Here is a 25,987-nt window from a genome sequence, read left to right as displayed (position 1 = left end):
CTCCTTAAAGCTGTACACACCGTGGCTTAAATGGGACACTCTAAAATATCAGAGACTTGCAAACATCGAGACTGGAATGAAGAAACACTTAATAGATGTTATGATCACATAGAAAAAAAACCATGTACCTTTAAATCGAGATATCCAATCCACTGGGACGACTATGTTAAAAATAGCATTTAATGAACGAGCAACCTAGAAAGAGAGGAATGCATATGCAGGCACGGGATGGCGTGAGCAGTGTAACACCTGAAGAGAGAGAGGAAAGCATATGCAGGCACAGGAAGTTGTCGAGCTGCGTAACACCTGAAGAAAGAGAAGGTGGAGTAAGCGGAAGCCAGGAAGCCTGTGAGTTTGAAACTCGCACAAAAGTGAAGAATGGGATGCCAGAGCCACAGTAAATCCCCAGAGTGAGAAGCCAACCGGGCAGGTGCATGCAGGAAGGTGGTGGCGAAACCATGACGGATCCATGGTGGAAAGATGGTCCACAAACCATCGGCGACACCACCACAAGCATAAAGCAGCAGGGTGTCCGTTCAGGCATTGAGAGACCGAGACACTGTGAGGAAGAAGAAAACGCAGACAAAGAGAAACTGACTGCAGAGTGGGACAAGAAAGAAGGTCCCCGAGGAACAGGGCTTCCGAAGAGGTTCTACTTCAAAACATACAAGCAATTGTCTCAGTAGGAGTGAGGAGGTGAAGTTAAACCTGAAATTGTTTAACTCAAAACATTGTGATGCAGGAGAAAGAATTGCTACAAATGTAAATACTGAGAGAAAAGAACAGTGAATAGCAATACCCTGCGAAAAGGAGGAGGACACTCAATATTCTGTGCAAGAAGAACAGTATATAAAAGAGAGTTCACAGGAACTATTCAATTGAATTATGTAGAAAGGCAGGTAGAACAGAATGAGTTGAACTATAATTGGCCAGGAGGGAAAGCCTATCAGGGAAATAATAATTTTCATGGACACCGGCAAACAAGAATATAGGTCTTACAAAAGATCTCCAAAAGGAGTTCTGAAGGAGAAGAGAAAAGTCAATAGTCTATTTAAAGAGTTACAGAGTCTGATTCAAGAAATCACAAGACTATTTGAAGATTAGGTAATAAGTAAGAATTCTACAGACTGATACTAGAAGTACCCTCAGGAGAAGGAAGTCATTCTCCTGACCTAATTTATCTTTCATAGTGGTAGGGTACGTTAGGGTAGTATTGGACTATGTACTTATTTCTTTGGACATTCACGACAGACTGACAAGCACCATAGTTAGTAAAAATGTTATGAAACATGTCCCCACAGTGTTGCGTCCTTCTTCTGACTCACCACAATGCCTACAAACATTTGTAAACCCTATAAAACAGTGTGCTTCATTGACTAAAGAAGATTTAGTCCATTCCACAACCTCCATAACCTTCTCATGATCCACAAACCACATGGCTGGAGAAAAAACGAATCTTAAATAGCCACCATATCTTTTTTAAATTAATTTTCCAGATTTATCAGACAAATGGTTACTATGTAACCTACTCAACACCACCAAGCATAATTTATTTATTTATTATTGCATTTAGTCAATTTGACTTTTTACAAACACAAATCATATAGTCAAATACAAAGCATAAACACATTTCATACACAAATATCTAAATACATAAGTGCCAACTGAGACTATTTCAATGTAAATGCATACGATGATAATAAATAAGCTCATAAGGAGCACACTTATAACAGTGTGAATTTAGAGTTTTGTAATTATCAAAGGGGGCTGGGGGGGACAAACAAGATCATGCTAATCTGACAATTCATATTGGAATCTAGAACAGCCCAAAATCGGAGAAATACTTTAAATGATAATTATAGATAAACACTAATTTGTTACATTAGTACAGGTTTCCCCATATTAGTTAACAGGTCTAAAGGTGACAGTACTAGTTGGCAACAGCTTTATTATTTAGCACCAGACCCTGTGCAGTGTAGTGTGAAGTGACACTGAAGGTGAGTTCAGATAGTAGGCCCAACATTCAGCAGATTTAATAGAATCATAGTTATGAGCAAGGTTCTCATATGTGCACATATAAACTGTGCGTAGTGTGGAGCACACAGGGCTTAGATGTTTACAGGTAATCACATTTCTTGCACACTCAACAATATCTACCCTCCAAGGGTATTTCCATTTACGGTCGCAGAATGGATAGCAGCGGCAGTTCATTTAAACACAGATGCAGCATAAGCCAGCACACTTCTGGATTGGGACTCAATTTGATGTAGGGTTGAGATCTTTTGTAACTATTGACCACATTCAACACATTGCTCAAACATTTTATTGTAGCAATGTGTTTGTAGCTTCTGCTCCAATCAAATAAGTCACATTTAGCTTTAAATGATACTTTTAGGCTTTGGTAGCCTCCCCTAGATTTCCAATTTGGGTACCAACTGATCGCTTGGAAGGTAGACATCACAAGGTCATCAAACGTGTCACTGTTCAAATTCTGCTTCTCCCACAATTAGCCCCTAAGATTTTCAAGACGGGGCATAACAGTTTCATCTTAGCCTTCATATAGAGCTCGGTCCTCTTCCTTTCTAGCTGTCCTCCCAGTGACACCAAACCCAACTTCAGTCGAACGACCTCCATGGGGACAGAAGGTCTCAGTCGCAGCAGTTTTCTCCCGAATATTCCCTCAATGCAATTTAACCACCCCAAATCCTTCATCATCAGTGCCTCGAGACCATATGTAATGGCCGGGCAGAAGCGGTGCCTATAAAGGACTAGTATTGTAACGCTCACCTGATTCCCGTAGAGGCGCCGGTCTTGACTGGGCGTATAACGTATCTTCAAAGGTGATGTGTAACACACGGCTGGCTCTTTGGGCTGGACCTCTGTGCACTGTATGTTTGACTCGAAGGGTAAGATGTCTGCAGATAGAAAATATGGGATTAATGAACTGGATTATTGAATGTCTCTCTCTTCTTCCCTTTCTCTTCTCCTGTAGAACCCCGAAGGTTAACGCTCTCACCTTAGGTAAGTGAACGCCGTGCTCTCCATCTGCCTCGGGGCAGGGTGCTGTAACCAGTTTCTTCACTGGATAAGGGGAGCAGGCCTCTTGACTTCAGAGGACTGCTGTCCGTCGTTTACTGCACAAACGGTAAGTTTCGAGTAATTCTAATGTCTTTAAAGTCTTTAGTAATGATGTCTCTTGTTTTGCAGGGTTCCGGCGATGGTGGATGACGGGCTGAAGTGAGTTGAAGATGGAGCCCGTGTGATGAATAGAAGCGCCTGGAAGCACGTAAGTAAGCGCTTGTTGCCTGCTTCACGATGCGCTCTAACTGTCTTTTTATTTTGCAGGTACAAGTTCGGAGCGGCTGCAGGGTGCCGGAATACCCACTGGGTTAGATGTGGAAAAGAGTAATGGCACGTGAGTATTAAAGTTCCCCAATGTCTTTAAACGCACCTTGTTTTGTCTTTCAGATGCGGGATGCAGCGCCGAAGGCCTCCGGAGCGTGCAAAGAGTTGGTAAGCTTTTGTCTTTCAGATGCCGGAATGCAGTGTGAAGACCTCCGGAGCGCACGAAGAGTAGGTAAGCCTTTGTCTTTCAGAATGCAGCGCGAGGCGTTGGTGACAGCCGATGGCCCAGGTAAGTGAAGAGCTGTCACTGAAGACCGTAATGCTAACCTGTTCTTTCTTGTCTTTATAGGTGTTGCTGAAGACTGGATTCAGGATGGTAAGCCTTTTTCCTTAGGCCCAGGATCAGATGCAGAAGACACGATGAGCGTTCTGCTGCAGAGGATGCAGAATAACGCAAAGCAAGATTCATCCATCGGGTGTGGTTTAAATAGCCTGATGTAGTGCTTAGGTGTCTCCTTCCACAGCCACGCCTAGGTAAGAAAAGAGTTCCTGCTTTCCAGAAGAGTTCCAGTGTTCTGAACCTAGGGAGTGGCTCCTGCCCCACCCAACAGGAAAAGTAGTTCCAAACAGAAGAGGATCAGAGGCTCAACTGGCAGGCAAGTAAGCAGCATGGTCTGCTGCAGGTAAGTCCACCCAAGCATTATGAGCCCGGCGCTTCCAGCGCTGGGACTGGGCATATTTATGAGCCTGGTGCCACTGGCGCCAGGACTGGGTCCAAAAGGTCCCAATTGGGACTGGTTGGCACTCGGAACCTGGGTTATGAATCTGCTTCCAAGGGAGTTAGGAAAACCCTGACCTTTTGGAAGCAGAGATCATCACAGTACCCCCCCTCAAGGCCCCTCCCAAACCGGGCTTCTCCAGGGGTTTTGGCTTGTCAGGAAATGTTCGGTGAAATCTTTTGATTAGGCGAGGAGCGTGGACATATTCAGCAGGTTCCCAGGATCTCTCTTGGGGGCCGTAGCCTTTCCAGTCAATTAGGCAAAATAGTTTAGATTTGGAGATCTTGGAGTCCAGAATGCTTTTGACTTCAAACTCGAGTTCCCCATCAACTAGGATAGGTTTTGGAGATTTAGTTAGTCGGGTTTGAGGTTGCACGGGTTTTAATAGAGAGACGTGGAAGACCGGATGTATCTTCATGTGCGGGGGCAAGTCCAACTTGACCGCTACTGGGTTTACTATGGTAGTGATGGAATAGGGACCAAGGTATCTTGGGTTGAATGTGCGTGGCCCTTTTAGAGGTAGATATTTGGTGGATAACCAGACTTGATCCCCTACTCGATATTGAGGGGCTTCCTTCCGATGTTGATCTGCTCCTTTCTTGTATTGTTCTTTAGCCCTTTGAAGGTGAGAAACAGCTTCCTTAAAGGCTTGGGTGATTGTAGAATGCAGGTAGTCTACTGCTGGTGTTTCAAGATCTTGGAGGGGATCCAACTCCGAGGTTCGAGGGTGACTGCCGTACAAAAGAAAAAACGGGGTTTTCCCAGTTCCCGAATGGACAGAGTTATTGTAGGCATATTCGGCTATCCAAAGGATGTCTTTCCAAGTTTTTTCAGTTTGTTGCAGCATGCAGCGTAAATACTGTTCCAGAGTTTGATTGGTCCTCTCGGTTTGTCCGTCGGTCTGAGGGTGGTGACTGGTCGATAGTCTCACATCAATTTGAGCCGACCGACAGCAACTTCGCCAAAAATGAGAAATAAATTGACTACCTCGATCCGAAATTAGAACCGAAGGAAAACCGTGCAGTTGGACGATGTTTTCGAGAAATTCTCGGGCCAGAGTTGCTGCTGTTGGCAAGCCTTTGAGCGGAATGAAATGCGCCATCTTGGAGAATAAGTCCACGATTACTAGAATCGTATTGTATCCGGAGCATGGAGGTAGATCGGTGATGAAGTCCATAGAAAGCGTATGCCAAGGGTGAGGTGGGATGTCAATAGGGCGTAAGAGGCCTGCTGGTCTTTCCTTTTGACTCTTGTTTTGGGCGCATACTCCACAGGACATTATAAAGTCTCTGATATCTTTTTTCCAAGACGGCCTCCAGAAGTAGCGCTTGATCTTTTCTGAGGTCTTGGCTATACCGGGATGTCCTTCCATTAAAGAATCGTGATAACAAGAGATTACTTCTTTCTGTAAATCTGTGCTGGGTAGGTATAATCGTTCTTGGAAATACAATAAGTTGTCCTTTACTGCAAAGTCCTTTCCTTGCAGATGCCAATTCTGTATGTCTGCTGGAGTTACAAGTTGCCTGGCTTTATCCTTAACTTCCTCTATGGATTGTGTGGCGATTACACCCAGAATTCTTTGTTCGGGAATGATTGGTACAGGTTTAGGGTTGATCAAGTGTTCTTCCACTCCCATCCGAGAAAGGGCATCAGCTTTACCGTTTTTTGTACCAGGTCGATAGGTAATTATGAAGTCAAACTCGGCAAAGAATAATGCCCAACGGAGTTGTCTAGAGGATTGGGCTTTTGCGGTTTTCAAATATTGCAGGTTTCGGTGATCCGTAATCACAGTAACGGTGTGTCGGGCCCCCAGCAGATAATGCCGCCAAGCCTTAAAGGCAGACTTGATAGCCAGAAGTTCCTTGTCAGTAATCGTGTAATTGATTTCAGGAGGCGAGAATTTGCAGTACCAAAATGCCACGGGATGCAACTGATTGGTTACCGGGTCCTTTTGTGATAGAACTGCCCCCATGGCAAGGCTTGAAGCATCAGTTTCAACGATGTAGGGGAGTTCGGGGCGAGGGTGTTTTAAGATTGGTGCAGAGATAAATTTAGTCTTCAAATCCTTTAAAGCTTGTTCCGCCTCGGTAGACCATTCAAAACGTTTGTTTTTCTTTAACAAGGCAGTGATGGGTTGGACTATTCGAGAGAATTCGGGGATAAACCTGCGGTAAAAGTTAGCGAAGCCTAACATGCTTTGCACACCTTTTACGGAGGATGGTGATGGCCATTTGAGAACTGCATCGACCTTCTTTGAATCCATACGCACTCCGCCAGGTGATAATATGAATCCCAAGAATTCAACTTCAGTCACGTTGAAAACACATTTTTCCAACTTAGCGAAAAGTTTGTGTTGACGCAATCTTTCGAGGACCATTTTCACGTGTTTCCGATGTTCAGATTCCGATGAAGAATAAACGAGGATGTCGTCAATGTAAACAACAACACACACATCTATGAGCTCTCTGAGGACATCGTTCATAAAATATTGAAAGGCGGCCGGGGCATTGCAAAGTCCGAAGGGCATGACCTGATATTCAAATAGCCCATACTTGGTGCGGAAGGCCGTCTTCCATTCATCGCCCTCTTTTACTCGTACCAAGTGGTAAGCTCCTCTAAGATCCAGCTTTGTATATATGCATGCTTTTCTGACTTGGTCCAGGAGTTCAGGGATCAAAGGTAACGGATATCTATTCTTAACGGTGATCTGGTTCAGGGAGCGATAATCTATACAAGTTCTAAGGTCTCCTTCCTTTTTTGGAACGAAGAACAAAGCTGAAGAAGCAGGGGACTTGGAAGGACGAATAAACCCATTTGCCAGGTATTGATCCAGGTATTGTCGAAGGTGAAGGTTCTCAGGCTCGGTGAGGGCATAAATTCTACTACAAGGAGGAGTAGATCCAGGTATCAGGTCTATCTGGCAGTCATAAGACCTATGAGGAGGTAGAGAGTTAGCCTGATCCTTCCGGAAAACATCTTGGTATTCTAGGTATTCGGGAGGTAACTGGGGAGTCTCTGAAGAAATTGCTGCCAGTGCAACACCAGGTGGAGGGTGACAAGTAGAGACACATTCTGGAAACTGGACCGTTCTTGCTCGCCAATCGATCAGAGGATTGTGTTTCTCTAACCAAGGTATTCCTAGAATAATCTGAAACTGAGGGGCCTTGATCACATCGAACACGATCTTCTCATGGTGTCCATCTTGACTTATTAGCGTCACTTCTTGAGTGGTATGCGTTACTGGCCCGGAGGCTATCTCCGTACCATCCACCGTAGTAATGACGTCCTTTACAGCTTTGGGACAAAGAGTTAGATTCATCCTCAAAACCATTTCATGATCCACATAATTGCCGATGGCACCGCTGTCGACGTAAGCTTCAATCGCATGTAATCGATCCGGATTATCAGGGCTAATGAGGACCATAGGTATCACGAAATGCGAGGTCACGGAACTGGTTTTCACGCTCGGCAAGAGGACCTCTATTCTTGTTGGGCGAGGTCGTTTCCCTGCTCAGAGTTTGTAACTTTGGTAACTGCAGCTCCTACTGCCTTCTTAGCAGGTTTTACCGGACAGTCTCCAAGAAAGTGCCCTGAGTTTCCGCAATAGAGGCATAATTGCAACTGTTTTCTCCTTTCCCGCTCCTTTTGTGTTAGAGGACCTTTCAGACCCCCTATTTGCATGGGTTCCCCGGAGTCTACTCCTTTGGAAGGAGTTGGCGGTTTGGAAAATACTCGAGCATCAAACTTGGAACGATCGGCCTTCCTGTTCTGCAGTCTGTGATCTATTTGAACGACTAAGTCTATATAGTCCGAACAATCTTGTGGGGGATTCACTACTTGGGCTAACACATCTTTGAGCTCTCCATGTAGACCTCTATAAAGCAGCGTAATCCTTTTGTCCTCAGGCCATTGAGTTTCCACTATCAGTCTGTTGAAAGACGCAATATAAGCCAAAAGGTCTTGATTACCTTATCGCAACGAAAGAAGCTCATTGTCCAAGGCCTGCCCCTGTGAATGTCTTGCGAACAGTTTTTCCATACTGAGCTGAAAAGCTTGAAAATCATGGAGGACCGGATCATCTTGATTTACTAGAGGGATCGACCAGTCTGCCGCATTTCCACTAAGGTACGAAAGCACGAAAGCTACTTTAGCTTGATCAGTTGGAAAGGCCGCTGGCCGGCATAAGAAATGCAACCGGCACTGATTGATAAATACTGCAAACCTCTTTGGGTCACCAGAAAATCGTTCGGGCGGAGCCAGAGATACATTCCCAGGTAGGTTGATCTGCACTGGATTCATAGAGGATGTAGAAGGAAGATTTCCCCCAGATGCGGGTAACGGGGTCTGTCCGGCTTGTGACTGTAGCAATTGTCTAGCGAGATCATCTGTTCGCTCCTTGGAAATAATCAGTTCCCTTCTTAGAGCGTTAGTTTCCTGACGGGCTGCATGCACTTCTGCCCTTAGTTCCCCAAGTAACTGGGCTAGTTGGTCGGTATCCGAGGTTTCCATAGCGCCTGGACGGGAGTTTTGTGGTAGGCTTTGCGTTCTGTAACGCTCACCTGATTCCCATAGAGGCGCCGGTCTTGACTGGGCGTATACCGTGTCTTCAAAGGTGATGTGTAACACACGGCTGGCTCTTTGGGCTGGACCTCTGTGCACTGTATGTTTGACTCGAAGGGTAAGATGTCTGCAGATAGAAAATATGGGATTAATGAACTGGGTTATTGAATGTCTCTCTCTTCTTCCCTTTCTCTTCTCCTGTAGAACCCCGAAGGTTAACGCTCTCACCTTAGGTAAGTGAACGCCGTGCTCTCCATCTGCCTTGGGACAGGGTGCTGTAACCAGTTTCTTCACTGGATAAGGGGAGCAGGCCTCTTGACTTCAGAGGACTGCTGTCCGTCGTTTACTGCACAAACGGTAAGTTTCGAGTAATTCTAATGTCTTTAAAGTCTTTAGTAATGATGTCTCTTGTTTTGCAGGGTTCCGGCGATGGTGGATGACGGGCTGAAGTGAGTTGAAGATGGAGCCCGTGTGATGAATAGAAGCGCCTGGAAGCACGTAAGTAAGCGCTTGTTGCCTGCTTCACGATGCGCTCTAACTGTCTTTTTATTTTGCAGGTACAAGTTCGGAGCGGCTGCAGGGTGCCGGAATACCCACTGGGTTAGATGTGGAAAGGAGTAATGGCACGTGAGTATTAAAGTTCCCCAATGTCTTTAAACGCACCTTGTTTTGTCTTTCAGATGCGGGATGCAGCGCCGAAGGCCTCCGGAGCGTGCGAAGAGTTGGTAAGCTTTTGTCTTTCAGATGCCGGAATGCAGTGTGAAGACCTCCGGAGCACACGAAGAGTAGGTAAGCCTTTGTCTTTCAGAATGCAGCGCGAGGCGTTGGTGACAGCCGATGGCCCAGGTAAGTGAAGAGCTGTCACTGAAGACCGTAATGCTAACCTGTTCTTTCTTGTCTTTATAGGTGTTGCTGAAGACTGGATTCAGGATGGTAAGCCTTTTTCCTTAGGCCCAGGATCAGATGCAGAAGACACGATGAGCGTTCTGCTGCAGAGGATGCAGAATAACGCAAAGCAAGATTCATCCATCGGGTGTGGTTTAAATAGCCTCCTGTAGTGCTTAGGTGTCTCCTTCCACAGCCACGCCTAGGTAAGAAAAGAGTTCCTGCTTTCCAGAAGAGTTCCAGTGTTCTGAACCTAGGGAGTGGCTCCTGCCCCACCCAACAGGAAAAGTAGTTCCAAACAGAAGAGGATCAGAGGCTCAACTGGCAGGCAAGTAAGCAGCATGGTCTGCTGCAGGTAAATCCACCCAAGCATTATGAGCCCGGCGCTTCCAGCGCTGGGACTGGGCATATTTATGAGCCTGGTGCCACTGGCGCCAGGACTGGGTCCAAAAGGTCCCAATTGGGACTGGTTGGCACTCGGAACCTGGGTTATGAATCTGCTTCCAAGGGAGTTGGGAAAACCCTGACCTTTTGGAAGCAGAGATCATGACAAGTATTCCCTCACGGGAATATCCCTCTGTTTGGTGGGCATAATTGTTAAAAAGGTGGGTCAATGATGGTGCCTTTCTCTTCTTGTTAGCGATAATGTTAGAGTAGTTGGACATTGCACTAATTTCTAATACCAAGTAAGGGTAATGGTCAACATATGTTACATCGCCTAGGGAGGACTCAAGTTCCACCCTGTTAACCTTTTTCCCAGAGATTAAGATATTTTCAATAGTAATCTCAGGTTCATTATCTTTTGCATAACTAGCCAGGGCATTCAACATAGATTTGCAACCACTAAGGGTATGATCCATTATAACGAGGTCATCCGCGTATAACATACACGCGACTCTCATTTGTCCACTCTTAGGTGGGCAATTCGAGCCAGACAGCATGTTCTCTGGAAGGCCGGAGATGCACATGTTAAATAGTAGGGTAACCAGCACCCAACCCTACTTGACTCCCCTGCTAAGCTTCACTGAAGAGGATAAGCCTCATTCGTTATCTAACCAAACTCAGGCTCCCCTCCCTTCATGAAGTTTCTTGGTTATGTCAAGAAGCCATCCTGGGCACCCCATAGACTCCATTGTTCTCCATAGTCTAGCTCTATTCACGAGGTCAAAAGCTGACCTGAAGTGTACAAATTTTATGAACAAAGGAGAAGCATCTTTATGTGTAGCCTCAAGGATTAACCGATCTAGAAGGCGGATGTTATGCGTGGTGGAGGAAACTGGCTGGCAACCCATCTGTAGGTAGAGCATAATTCTCTCTGGTGACCCAGGCCATAATCTCCCTTAATACAAACCCTGCTAAACAGTTTACCTGTCACGTCCAACATGGAGAACAGCTTGTAGTTCTCCGGCATAGACCTGTCTCCCCTTTTATAGACAGGAACGAGAACAGACTGCCTCCATGTAGACGGGATGGTGCGCTCACAGCATAAAAAAGCCTTCAGCCATGGTGCTCAACCCTCAGGGTTTCTCTTAAGTACCCTGTTTGTGAGTCTGTTTGGGCCAGGGGCCCTTGAAGACTTTTGATTGTTAATTGGCATCAGTATTGCCTCAGTAGAAATATACTGGGGCAAAAAGTCTCAGTTCTCGAGGACGTACACTGGAGGAGGCGCTACCTTCGGGTTCATCTTTGTGCCCAAGGTAGCACAACCATGTGCTCTTGCCAATCGGATTGAGAATAGATTTTTCTTTTGCACCCTTTGGCGGTAGACAGCGCTTGCCATATAGATTGAGTGTTTCCTCCACAGAGGACTCCAATCATGCGTTGCCATTGTGTATTTAGCCAAAACATGCTTGTACAGGCGAATTGCGCTTAACCACTATGAAATAGATACCCTTATGCCATTTAAAGATTTGCAAAGTCAATAATTCTTGTGTCATTTATTGATAATCTTGAAAACAGCCAACACGTGTTTGAACACTAGGTGGTCCTCGAGGCAACGGATTCTGAGTGTAGGTATCCCTGATTGCTGATGCTTCAATATTCTATGGTCCAAATTCATGCAACTGTGTATTGAGTCAAATTCTTAGGGCAGCTTTCACTCCATTGTTGTCTTGTATTACAGTCAGTCTCACCATCTGATCGGGGTTCCAACGGCTCCACTTTGACTACATCATGCTCTTCTATCACCTCAGAGAGACCGGCCTTCATGGCATAGGCCCAGAGCGGGAGCCACTGACTCTCATGTCTTAGCCTCACATTACATGATCAAGGTGGGCACTGAAGCTTATCTTATGGTTATCGAGCCAGGGTAGCCTTTTGTAACACTGTGGGCAACATTTTAAATGATTTTTATCCATGAGATAGATCTTGGCCTGTAGAGTGAGGCCCTAATGATACAGAATGATACAGAAACTGACATGCATTCTCTCTGATAAAACCTGACCCTAGGGTGAAGTGAAGTGGCCTTGTCTTCATTGGTCTCAGAAATCAGCGGCACATTCGCTGGTGTTGTATCGATGCTGCAACCTTGGAAAACGTCCTGTTCGCCCTGTCCCAAATGTGCAATGTGGCAAGAATATCTGCAGCTCCAACCCTTGCGTCTAGATTGATGGCAGGAAACTCCAAAGGCATAGGCATAAAATACAGTATTGGTACCTGCGCCCACAGAGTAGGGGCTGCATGACAGACACTCCCCTGGTGACACCCACCCCTACCTTGGATGCTAACACGCGAAAGTGAAAGTAATGTGGCTTATCAGGGTTTATGTGAATAATATGTAGGCACACGTATCTTTTCATTGGCTCGTTATTACTTTTAATAATGTTATGATTCAGTGTTGTTGCTAGCTAATGTGCATTGCTTAATAATGGTAAATGCTGTGTTTTATTTTGTTTGTTAGTTTCACAAGTCTTTTCGGAAGCAGCAACTTGAGTTAATTTGAATTTCAAGTAATTATGCAATGTGTTATTTGAGTTAGCACTCATTGCGTGCGTTTAGAATTTCCTGCCAGTAGGTAACGCTCCTCGTGATGTCTAGGTAGGCATTTTAAAGTGACATGTGTCCTTGATGTGTTGTGTGTGAGTTCTAGAGAATTACATTAAGGTTGCTAATGAGTACAAAATGTTTAATTTGTAAATGTGTTCCTCAGTGTTTGGATGCCGTCCAAGCATGTTCTGGGTTGTGACTAGGAGGGATCCCTGTTAATAGGGTATGAGTTCGGAGGGTTTCAGTGTTTCATTGATGCACTGTGTAGCTGACATGCACTTCTATGTTAAAAGCACACATATTGAAAATCAAATGTGGTTATGCAATGTTTTACCCGTCTGGTGTCTGAGTGAGTATTGTCGAGACTATTAGAATCCGTTTACATTTGGCAACATGTGTTGCAATGTTTTGTATGTTTCTAAGTATTATGTGGAACTGTCACTTTTCATGATCGATTTGTTTCTGAGGGGGGGGTGACTGCATTGCATAGCAGGCATCTAAATGAATGGCAGTGTGCAGGCTTGAGTGTGGTGGGGCTGTGTATTTCACAAGTGATTTTGTATTGAACATGTGTTTGTTACACATTGAGTGGATGCTATTTTGGCTATGGAGCTGACTTACCAGTCCTATCGGTGCTTTTCAGGAAACAGAGCAGGCGCTGTGCAGTTGACAACCTGTGAATTACATCAAAAGTTTTTAATTTCATTTAAAGCTCTGAGTGTTGGACGTACAAAGGTGGGTGTGTGTGTGTGAGTATGTGTGTATGTCTTTCATTGGTACAAACAAATAGACAAGATCTGTTCTGTGGATGGGAAGACAGCCCTTGGGAGGCCTCATGATTGATCAGATAGAGGTGCCAATTGTGGGCATGATCTTCATTAAGATAGCCAAATGTGTGTCTTGCTGTCGCATTATAAATTGGCCTGGCCATGCAGGGGTGGCCATGGAGGAGCATAGGAGTGTCATTGAGAGTTGCGTTACTGACATTGGTTTTTAAACAATTTTGTTTAATGCCTCGATGGCATGCTGTGCTGTATAACTGTTTGTTTTGCAAATCACGTGTATGTATGGCGTAGCTTTGAAGACATGCCGAATTTCAAGGATTTCGCTGTTTCAGCCGTTCTGCAATTAGAGTGTTTTCACTGAATTTCAAGGGTTTTATTGTTTTGCATTGTTTCATCTTAACTCTCTCTCTCAGCCACTGTGCAATAGTGAGTATCCAGGGCGAGAATGCTTGTGATATTTGATGTTTTTTTCAGATACATTTGGACAAATTATTTTTTGTGAACCTCCCTTGAACTCATGAGGAAATTGTGCAATATTTTATCGGAAGATTTTGCTGCAAGAATGTACCTTGAGAATTTGCAGGTAGAGTTTACAGTGTCAATTTATCACGACTTTCTTGGGAGAACACAATCATTTCCCCACTATATAGGGAAATCACACGTGGAAATATGGCACGTGAAGAAACATGATTCTAGTGAATGCTTGAAAATGCATGAAAAGAAAATATTAACCAAAGCAACCCACAAATTGAAAATGTGTGCAAATTGTACTATTTTACTCTTCCACATCCACTCTTTTGGCAAACATCCCCTTCATCCACACCTGATGTCATTTTAAGAAAGTTACAATGTTGGAGTGAGAACATCTTGCAACAGTGAAAACAAAAGTTGTCTTTCCATTTTGGAAAAGCTTGAGTTTCTGCAATATACTGTGGGAGATTTATAAAAGATTTTGGGCTGGGAGAGATGATGTGTCTACCAAATTACAAAGTAACTAATGAACGGATTGTACTAAACAGCCAAAACGCACATCTGCACTGCTTTGTGACAAACTTGTTTTGAATTGGAAGCAAATCCATCCAGTGGTTCGGACTTTGAATTGTTCAATGGATGCTCATCCAGTACAAAAAGTAAAACATTGTCAGTTTTTCCAATGCTTTACATCTTTTAAACAATTGCATGAATTATTTCCGAATTTAGTAATTTTAGGGCACCCAGGTCAGAAAACATCTTTGGAAAATTGTATACAGATATGTCAAAAATGATATGCAGTTTACACAAACACATTTTGCTCATGCCTACAGCCCTCTACATCCCAAACCACTTCACCAATTTTCAAAAAATTTGCGGCAGGAGCGGTGGCTTGGTCTCGAAAGCAAGCTTTTGTAAATTTGGTGTAAATCCTTCCAGTATCTTTTTTTAAAAAGCCCAGAAATTAGGTCCAAAGAAATTAGTGATATCTGGATTTGGTCCACGGACTTACTTCCCTGTTTGGTCCACGGACGGGCATCTGATTGGTCCAGTGGGTAGTGTGAGGGCCACAGACATCAGACGCACCACTGATTGGTGGATAAAAAATGTGAGGTGCGTCAGATTTTTGGAAACGCTCACAATGTTGGATTCATGGACAGCGGCCGGTGTCCGCGGACAGTGCAGCAAAAACATATTAAAAAACACAACATTGCACTTGTCAAAATAATGAAACAATCTCTGGGGCGGTGAGGGGTGATGAGGATGGGGAGGATATAGCCTTAAAAAATCCACAAAATGGATGCTTTTTCAGGGGCAGGGTTGTGATGTTCGTAAACACCTGGGATATTCAGGGGTATCTATGCCTATTTCTGCAATATAGGGTTGGTGAAGAGCAGTGCTTGGATGGCTTATAACTTTGGCGCCACTCAATGAAACTGCATGACATTTTGGAATTTCATTATAGACCTGTCTCTGAATGGTCCTGAAAAGTCTGCTGCTATTCTGCAAAGAGGGAACACAAAGGGCCTCATTACAACTCTGGCTGTAGCCATGCCGTTAAAAACGGCATGCTGCTACCGGAGTTATATTTTTTCCAGCACCCACGAATGGGCAAGAACCGGGTCATTCCGAGCTCGGTGGACCCGGTAATTGCCCATTTGCGGGTGCCGGAATCAAGGGTGTCCTGATCCCCACTCTGCCCCATAGGGCTGAATGGGGATGGGGACATCAGATGCACTGGCACAATCAGAGTTGTGCCGGTGCATCCAACGTGCTCTGCTCACGGGTGCCGTTACACCCGCCAGGAAAAACCTGGCGGATGAAACGGCACCCGTGAGCAGAGCACGTAGTATGACAGTCCAGGAACTATGGTACCGGCATGCTTACCGGTACCGTAGTTCCCGGACCACCATGGTTGTAATGAGGCCCAAAATATTTAAAAGGATTATACATGTGGTGCCATTTGACGAATCTGACAAAAGTTTGGAAATATTTTACACTTATATATGAAAGTTTTTGAAAAGTTTGGTGGGTTTTTATTAAGAGGGGGCAACATAAGGGGTGGTCTCAAGATTTCTAGATGGCTTATAACTTTGTTGCCGTTTGACGAATTTGCAGAAAAGTTATCAGAAAGATCAGACCCAACCTTGAATGTTCAATGACTATTTTATGTATACACATTTTGACACTTATAAAAAAAATAAAACAGGGTTGATTTGCAGCAAACTTGTGCATGGAGCATGGGCAAGGACCTGAAAGCATGGTTTTGCATATGTGTCCATGTTTTATTTTCGGAAAAGTGTCACAATGTTGGTAAAAAAAGATGTGATATACCTTTGGTGACTGAGTTGTAGCCTGTGGCAATGGGTAGTGGCCAGATTGTCTGAGTCATGGCCTAAGGTGATGACACGGACAATCTGGCTACTGGCCACGACCAGGATGGACTAGCAATGGGGTTAAAGTGGGCATGACCACCAGGGACCGGCTATGTGGTCACATTCTTTTTGAAATTGGGATAGGTTTGAATGTGAAAGAACATTTTGCTTGTGGGTACAGGTTGTAATGTTGGATGGGATTGCAGAACATTTGCACGAGGATGGTCAACAAGAACTTCAAAGCATGGTTTTGCAAGTATGTCCTATATTTTATTTTTTGAAAGTGTGAAAATGTAAGAAAACTGTGATATCACATTGGTGTCTGGGCAATGAGCCTGGTCGTAAGCAAGGAGAAATGTGTACTGTAATTTGCTCATTGGGGCATGCGGCATGGGCAAAGTGGTAGGTTTGAATGGGAAAAAATATTCTGCTTGCGGTTACAGCCTGCAGTGGTAGACTAGATTATAAACTTGCGTGATGAGCATTAGCAAGGACCTAAAAGCATGTTTTTGGAAATATATCTTCTGTTTTATTTTTCCAAAGTGTAAGAATGTAAGTAGAAACACTAGTGAAACCAGAAGTCAAAAGCCAAATAGCCCCCTAACTGGTGTTTGTCAAAAAAGAGACAACACAGAGTGATTGTGGTATGCCAAATGCAAGGTAACCAGTTTATTGCAATAGACAGGGGAAAGCGCAAGATAAAAGCCAACCTCTCACTCCAACATTCTCCAACGTTTGAACAGAAAACAGGAGTTTATATAGTACAAATGAGTCATTGTTATGTCACAGTTATGAAAACATATCGTTCTTGGTAATTGGCTCCCGTTACCAAGCTACATATGGAATCTTATATGTGTACAACTACGGACTGGACAATCGTTATCTAAAATCCCATCCATGGACCTTCCCCTAAAAAGTGCTAAATCATCATATCTGGAAATTAATTGGTAAGCCCTAAATTACTTCTACAGTGAAAATAGAAACATGTGCTTCATCGGTCAGAATGTGGTCACACTATTCATGAACTGGCTGCATGATGACACATTTATGTAGGTGAGAGAGCGAGAGAGACAAGCCATCACCTTATTTTAATTAAATCAAATAGCCCATGTTACCTCCCATACCATGAGTCGCCGAGGCTAAAGGCCTTGTTCGCAATCCGTGATCGCCATCCTGTTCTTGTCATACTTCTGAATAACTATTTTCTGAGTCATCGTGCTTTTATCCTGCTAAGATCATATCGCAGTAATTAGTTGTTTTTTCTTTAGTCGCATCTTGCTCCTTCTGTCACGCCTAGTCGAAGACATTAATCTGCCAACTCCTAACCTTCTGGGATGCCCAGTTCGTCCCATCAACGTGAAACAGTTTGCTGTGTCTTCGCAACTCAATTTATCTGACAGCTGACTACACACAATAATTTCTTGTTCTGAAGGCCTTGGGCTATTGACATTGCTTTTGATGTAGCTCCCATCTAGCCGGCTACAACATTCTCCCTGATTTGTTCAAGCGTGCTTAACTGGGATTTTCATAAGGCTACAAGGCTGAATTCTCTGCTGGTGCAATTTTTAAAATGGCACGTTATGTTTCTTCTGCAGGACACATTTGCTCTGTATTTATTTGCTGCCTACCGAGGCCTGGTGCATGCCTGGCACATGACATTTCTACATATGGGTACACTGCAACCTCATCCCTTCCTATAGAAATGCTGCCCTAATAGAGTTGTGAATCCCTCATGCGTGGTACACGCTTACCTGCCACCTAGTCTATTCTATTTAAAAAGACACACTAATCGCAAAAGCTAATGCCTCGTATGTCCCTACTTCTGTAGCAAAACTAACTATTCTTTGTGCCATCTGCATTTAAAGGAGGATTTAAAGAGCAGTTTCAAATAAGTCCTTTCTGATTTTGGAATTGTGTGTTTTCTGGGGAAGGCAGGGGTGCACCTGCCGTCTAGCCAACAATTTCCCCACCACACTACACTAGTGATATGCATTTGGTGTCTGAGTAGTGGGCCTGGCCCTCGGCAAACACAAATGTGTACTCTGATTTGCTTATCAGGGAATGCGACATGGCCAAATCCCATGCTCCACGGATTTGGAGACTGGCCATGGCTACAAGCCATGAACACTGGCCATTGGTTATATTATTAGGGTAGAGTGGACACTGAGCTAGGATGAAGGGTAGGTGCAGTGACTAATAGGTGTGGTTTGGTTTGGCTGGGGTCATGGTGGAGCCTTATGCTGTAGGCAATTGAACGATCATTTCCATACCCAGCATGCGCTGCTGACAACGACAGATATAAGTATGTGTTGCAAAGAATGTTTCTTAAAGGAGGTTTATCGTTCTTTCATATATATGAAAAGAGGAATTATTAATAACTTATATACAGTGATGTAACCCCTTGAATTCTTTTTTCACTTATAAAAATCTATTAAATTGAAAGAAGAAACTTTGTTAAAGGCATGTTACGGTTAAGATGCATCCCAACCTTGGGACTTGTCTCCTCCAGTCGTAAGCCAGTGGCGTCCCACCTTTGAATTTGAAATGCAGATGCAAAAGATTTGTAGAAGATTGTTAAGTGACAGTTGGTATGTGGAAGCTTAATATGGTCATAGGATTATATGTACAATTTTTGGAAGTAATTGGTGGATGGATGTGTGACTGTTTGAAAGCAGGCATCAAGGGAGTGTTACAAATGTAAAATGAAAAAGGGTAGAAGGACTGCCCTGTGCGATGGTGTGCCCGTGCCCTCTGGTCTTTAAATGATCCATGGCCTGGAAAGGGGCCTGTGGAGACTGTGGATAGTTATAAAGGTCCTTCGATTATGGTCCTTATTGTATGCTAGAGTAAAGTACATTGTTTCTGTCCTTTTATATTTTTCTCTAGTATTCAATTGTCCATTAGCACCCTGGGTGGCAGAGCAGGCCAATCCAGTGGCTTGGAACGTGGGCTTGAACTGCTGTTACAAGCCCACCTTCCAAGCGGGCTGGTGGCCGTCTCTCTCGGACTGAAAAGGTTTGGACATCTCAATGTTTTCCTCTGATTCATTTCAGGAAAAAAAATCTTTACAGCTGGAAACAGTCCCATTAGGTTTCTCATGAAATCTTTCAGGGCAACTTGCGAATACATTGGAGTCACATACCCCAAACTGTCCCCTCCACAATGCACAATTATAATGTCTGGACATTTAAAGTGAACCATACTCTGACAGAATGAGAACACACTTGCCCAGGATCAGCCACAAACTGCATGCCACAAAACATCCACTTCTACCAATCCAATTCTTCCAAATATCCCATGATTTTCAGCATACAACTTCAATGACTGAATTGAAGAATCTCCCAACATCCACACATTCTGCTTCTAACCATAGACACATCCATTTTCAACTGCACAGAAAAAAAAAAACACCTGCTACCCTATCTTCTTGTAAACCACAACCAGAACCCCTCATTAGCTTTCCATGGCATGCATCCTCAAAATACCCAGATGTGGCATGTGCCGTCTGCAGACTACCCCAGTGTCCACAGACCCCATAATACAGGGCAGCCCTTTCCACTTTCATGTTCTCAACACTCCCTCATTGGCTGCTTTCAAAAAGTTACACATCCATCCACCAATCACATGCAAAAACTCTACCCCAACCCTGTCATCTCAGTTCAACACTTTAGATGTACACTTGAACACTGAGAGTATATATCTCCTGTTAATCAAAGGCATCTGCATAAAAAACGACTGTGAAAACTGTCCAATATTTCTATTTCCAGATTCAACAAGATCTGTGTCTAACAAGACATAGTACAGGTATGCTTATATTTAAAAAAATATTTTCTTCAACTCTTTCCCAAATTTATATATACAGAGGGTTCCTGCTACTTACCCTGTAATAAGCTTCTCAATAAGCATATTCTCTTCTGTAACCACTCTAGCAAATGCCATGTGTTGCAGCATTTAGCACCTGCACACATGAAGTATATAATAATTACAATGCTCTGCGTTTAAAAAAAAGAATTTTAAGAGCAATTTCATGAAAGTTAAAAATGCATATGTGCATTTACAGCAGCACTGTGTGCCATGTTTTCATAAAAGAAAGGAAAAGCAGATAGAATGGATTTATAGACCATTTTTAAGTGACATTTAGTGTGTACCACTTTAATATGTTGGCAGCACATGCATACATTCCAACATCGTCCATTCCAATCAATTCTTAATTTTTGCTTATCAATTCTTAATTTTTTCCTTTCCATTCTGCGACTTCCAATTCCACTTCTCTGGTTATAAAACTCAAACTACAAGTCCCAGAATGCAAAAACAGGACTGGACTTGAAGATTCAAAACTGTGACATTTATATCGAATGAAACATATAAAATGATGTGCATTTCAAAATGTTTTTTCAAAATGTTTTTTTAAAAGCTTTTTGATAAAAGTAAAAAAATGTATATGTGCATTTATAGCAGCACTGTGTCACTTTTTCATAAAAGAAAGGAAAAACAAATAGAATAGATTTGTAGACCATTTTTAAGTGGCAGTTAGTGTTTGCCAGTTTAAAAGGTTGGCAGTCCATGCAGACATCCCAACATCACCATTCTAATCTGTAGGTGCTTATCCAGTCCTGATTTTTTCTCTACAATCTGGGATCCAAACAAACAATCTGGAACTACATAAACACCTGCAGATTAGAATGCATCATGTTGGCAAGTATTCATATACCCCTAACATATTAAACTTCCACACACCAAGTGCCATTTAAAAGTGTACGACAAATCTTTTCCATCAACTTTTCTCCTCTTTTACAAACAATTACACCCACAGTTTCTATAAATGCACAGATGCATTTCTTAATTTTCATGAAAGTACTCCTAAAACAAATATTTTTAAAAGTCCAGCAATTTCATTCACTCTTTCTTCCAACAACTCCTCCTACCTTCATAAATAACAACCTTGCTTACTTAAAGTACTTCACCATTACCACATAGGCACACAAACTTTCTTTTACAATTAAAGGAAAGAAGCACATTGCTGAAGACAAATACCGAAAAAAGGATAACCTTCACATCCTACAAATTAAGTACATTAATGTACCATGTATATTTACAAACTTGCAACAGTGCAGTGCCACTATATATTACCCCTGGCTACTCTTTTAAAACCAACATTTCTTTCACTCTAATATTTCACCATTCACCCTCTTTCTATTCTCATCTAAACATCACCATTGCAACACCCACTGCTTTCCTGAAAACATCAGAAAGTCCCTGCTTATTCAATCACACCACTGCTTCCTTACTCAGTAACCCAACACCATCAGACATTTACAGACTCTTACTCGCACAACCCTTCTAACCACACCTAGTATGTCACCTCAAAATCAAACAGCACTCTATTAAATTCTCCAAACACACCCACACAACCATTCACAATACATACATATACATTCCACAACTGTCAAACCCAAACCTTTTCTTTTCCCAACAGACACAAACAAATGCCTACTAAAAAGCAACTCCATAGAAAAGAAAGGAAAATAGAGCAAAAAAGAATAAAAGCAAACTATGTAGTCATTCATTTCTAAAACAATTAATAGAAAACATTCAAACAAAAGAGCTAGTAACTTTGCTCCAAAAAAGAAAAGCAGCCACAATGAAACATTGGTTTGGCCCCTTAAAGTAAAGTGAAAAAATATGCGCAAAGAAAAGCAGACCTACTGATGAACTTAACACTGTATCTGTCAGTGTTAACATAGTCACGGTAAAGCAATCCGAAAAATTAATGTTTATAAAGATTCCACCGTAGAGTTATTTACAATCTCATAAAAACAGCTGAAAAGTCACGATCTAGCCTTAAAAACTACTGCAGGAGACAAATCCTCAAAGCTCTAATGGACAGCGCATTTCTACTAAATAGAAAATTGTTTAAAATAATTTTAAACAGCATGAAACCACTAACTAAATTAATAAATCACAGAAAGTACTTCTAAACATACACAATGTCAATATAGAAACCTTTTTAAACTTCTGCATAGGTGAATGTATTCACACAAGTAGCACATAACCATATTTCAATGAGGAGGCTTATAAACAAGAACAACAAAAAAACAATAGCCATAGACTATCATGGTGGAGGGTATGAAACACAATAGTAGGAGACACCAATATGGCAAAAGAAACCCTTATTGAAAAAATATCCCCAACAAACTTTCAACCAAATATTCCTTTCACCCAAACAAACCAAATATTTATGACAATTCCTCAATCACTATGTAAAACTAACAGACAAAAGTAAAATAAAAACCTAACAACTGGGCTCTTGTCCAGTCATCAGCCACACTGGACTTCAAGGACATTCATTAGCCAGCATTTTAGGAACTGGTTGCAAAAGCACCTTCCGCCACATCAAAATGTTAGCAACACACCATTCCGCTATACGGAATCTTGTGCATAGACTACACTATGCAAAAAGTCCTGCTCTGGAACTAACACATTTAAACAACATTCTCCTACATGGAACAGCCAAAGAACTGCTTCAAGAAATAGAGCACATCTAATATAGCACATCTAAAGTAAATATTTTGGAACTGAAGTTGACTTAGAAAATTCAGTAACTTCAGTAAACATTACCGAAAATCTCATAAACACCAACCTTCTAAGAAACACATACAACAAAGAAATAGCCAAATTTCAAAGTCTGTTGTCGCAAAACTTTTTATAAAAAGAGCACAAAAACATTAGATATAGCCTACAAAATAGAGGACAATAAAGAATCCCAATGGTTAAAATTAGCTTCAGATCTAACAGCAGAAACTAAATACAAATAACTGACCCCTCAATAGTTTGCATGTACTGCAACACAAAGCTTGACAATACCCAAATGTCATCACATGCTATCACTGACAACTTAGAAATATCCCCACCTCCAAAAGATCTAAAACAATTTAAATTTTTATGAGAGCATTTTAATACAAACAGTACACCCATTTCAAGCTATAATACACCTTCAACCGAACTCAGCCAAATTACCTCCATCCGAGTTACCAAAGGGCATCTGTGGCAAAGTAGTATATTTGCCATTAGATCTCAAAGAAAATGTAGAAACTCTAGGAGTACAACGGCCAATAGATCAATCTGTGATTGTACCAGGTAATGGTGTAACAAAAAAAGACAAAAAATGTGGCAACAACTAGTTGACATAAATAAAGTTAGCCAAGCCCTCCAATATTTAAAAGAAAACAATGTATACTACTAAGATATAAACATAGAGAAAGACTTAAGAGAAACCAAATAATTCAAGATTCGGCAGCAAATGGCCAATTTGAAGGTGTAGACACTGTTACTGCAGCCAACATTTTAGACCAGTATACAGTTCACCCACTACACTTCAAAGACACCATTGACAATGCATTAGAAACAAATCAAATGCGTCATGCCGATGGATCCCCAATGAGCATATGAGAAAAAAGTGTAGAAGCACGCTCTTTTCCTCTACTCTTTCGTACAGGAAAAGGAGGTAGATATGATGAAAGAAACACACAAATTAGTGCATCAGAATATCGCTCTTTACAAATGTATTCTGAAGACCGCAGATTCAGACAAAATGTATAATACATTTTTCACATCCTGTTCGAAAGTGAACTAGCAAATCTATGTTATGGAGCTGCACACACATTAAAATAGGCTCTAGTTTTTTAAACATGTCCGCCAACCAACTGCTTCAAAAAAAGGTTTGTAGTCAAGTATCACTAATCTCTTGGCAAACATGCATGGTATAAAAGAATACTGGTTCTGATGTTACGCTGATGTACGTTGTATGCTAAGGAATCTAGGCCCACCCACATTGTTTGTTACTTTAAGTTGTGCAGAGTCCGCATGGGATGACTTGCACAACTTCTTATGCACGGAATAAAAATGAAAACATCAGGAGAGCTCTGTTCTCTTGACCCTGTCAATGTATTGAGGTATTGCTTCATTGCCATGCTGCATTTTATCTGCAATAAAAATACCCCTACTCTCTGAGAAGTGCAACACTTCTTTTGGGGAAAAGAATATCACTCCAGAGGAGCACCACACATTCACATGATTTTGTGGATAAAAGATGTTCCCAAATTCGGCCATTACAGTGACGCCACTGTTTTACAGTTTATTGAAAAATACATTACCTGCAACATCCCTTGAAAAACCACAGATATTGACCTACTTACACAAATCTTACGCTTCCAAAAACATAAGTGTGGCAAATACTGCGGATGCTGATATAAAAACAGTATTCTGGGAGTGCGCAGGGAGTTCTACACGCGATTGGCCTGGCGCGAGCGGGGTATGCGTATTCTGGAGGTGCGCAGGGAGTTTCACACACGATTTGGCAGTGTGGGCCCTCCCGGGTGTGCCTCTCCCCCCCATCCCCATGGCCCACAGGCAGCCCACACCACAGGGAACCACCCTGCACCCCTGGACATGCCCTGCAGGCAGTCCATCACCCCATACCATGCCTCGGAGGCAGCACACCACCCAGACCATTCCCCCCAGGCAGCCCATCACCCCAGACCTTGATCCGCCAGCCCATCACCCAAGACCATGACCCGCAGGCAGGCCACATGGCACCATGCACTTGGGAGCCCTGACACATGTCCCCCACTGCACCCCCATTGACGGCAACCTGCCAGCAGGCCCTGACTCATGTCCCCCACCCCACCCCCATTGACGGCAACCTGCCAGCAGGCCCCGACCCATGTCCCCCCCACCCCCAGTGACGGCAACCTGCCAGCAGGCCCTGACTCATATCCCCCACCCCACCCCCAGTGACGGCAACCTGCCAGCAGGCCCCAACTCATGCCCCCACCCCACCCCGAGTGATGGCAACCTGCCAGCAGGCCCCGACTCATGTCCCCCCACCCAACACATCATCACAATCCAGACCCATGGCCCTTATGGCCACCCAAATCCCAATCCACGCCAGCCTAGTCCAAACACCCAACCAAGCATTCCATCCACTCCACATTGAATTCCCCATGTCATGATAGAAACCAGATAACCAGCATGTCCATGAATACATGCCTGTCAGACCCACACAATAGCGACAAATGAATGAGAGAAGACCACACAAGTAAAGTAGAGAAAAAAACTGTATTAAATACTAAACTGAATGAATAAAGTGAAAGTACACAAGAAGAAAAAAAATAAATCCAAGTCCAGATGTCCAAAATTGAGCAACAAAAATGAAGGCTGTAATCAATAAAATCCAAAGTAAAATGGCTCCAAAGCGTCAGTCCATAAAACAAAATCCAAAGTTCAAAAAAATGCAAAGCTTTCCTCCATGGGTCAAAAAATAAAGGAAATCCAGGTCCATAACTATATACAAATGAATATTCATGGGTCCATGAGCCCAACAATCCAAAGGAAACCTAACCAAAAACCTACCTAATTAATAACTATTTACAAAAAGGCGGGGAATAGTCCACGTTCCTCAAAGAAAAAGAAAAAAAAGGAATCCTACACCTACATAACTATTTACAAAGGCGGCGGGCTAGTCCGATGGCTCACTCATTGATGTCCCGGGCCATGGCATCATGGAACTCCACTTCAATGTCACGGAGGCAGGCCTCTTCCCTGGCACTGAGGTCTCACAGGGATGCAGATATGGTCTCCTACAAATCCCTGCGAGTTGCCTCGAGGCACTCAGCCCGCCTCAACGCACGGTGCATGGAGTTCTCCGCCCTGACCATTGTGAGCTGTGCCCTCTCCGCCCGCCGCAGCGCTGCATCTATTTGCTGGCCCAACCGCTGCCACATGGAAGACACTCCCAATCCTG

The 25,987-nt window shown here is 43.1% G+C and overlaps 1 protein-coding gene across 1 annotated transcript in view; it reads left to right on the top strand.

The window, feature by feature from the left end:
• Nucleotides 1–25,987, top strand: part of LOC138511076 (trichohyalin-like) — a 3,831,204-nt gene that overhangs the window by 801,916 nt on the left and 3,003,301 nt on the right. The gene's annotated exons all lie outside the window — the stretch shown is intronic.

Source organism: Ambystoma mexicanum, chromosome 6p, assembly GCF_040938575.1.
Source record: "Ambystoma mexicanum isolate Mex_15411 chromosome 6p, UKY_AmexF1_1, whole genome shotgun sequence".
In the NCBI taxonomy this organism is placed as follows: domain Eukaryota; kingdom Metazoa; phylum Chordata; class Amphibia; order Caudata; family Ambystomatidae; genus Ambystoma; species Ambystoma mexicanum.
The sequence above is the reverse complement of the archived record's forward strand: the minus strand, read 5'-3'. Positions and strand labels throughout refer to the sequence as shown.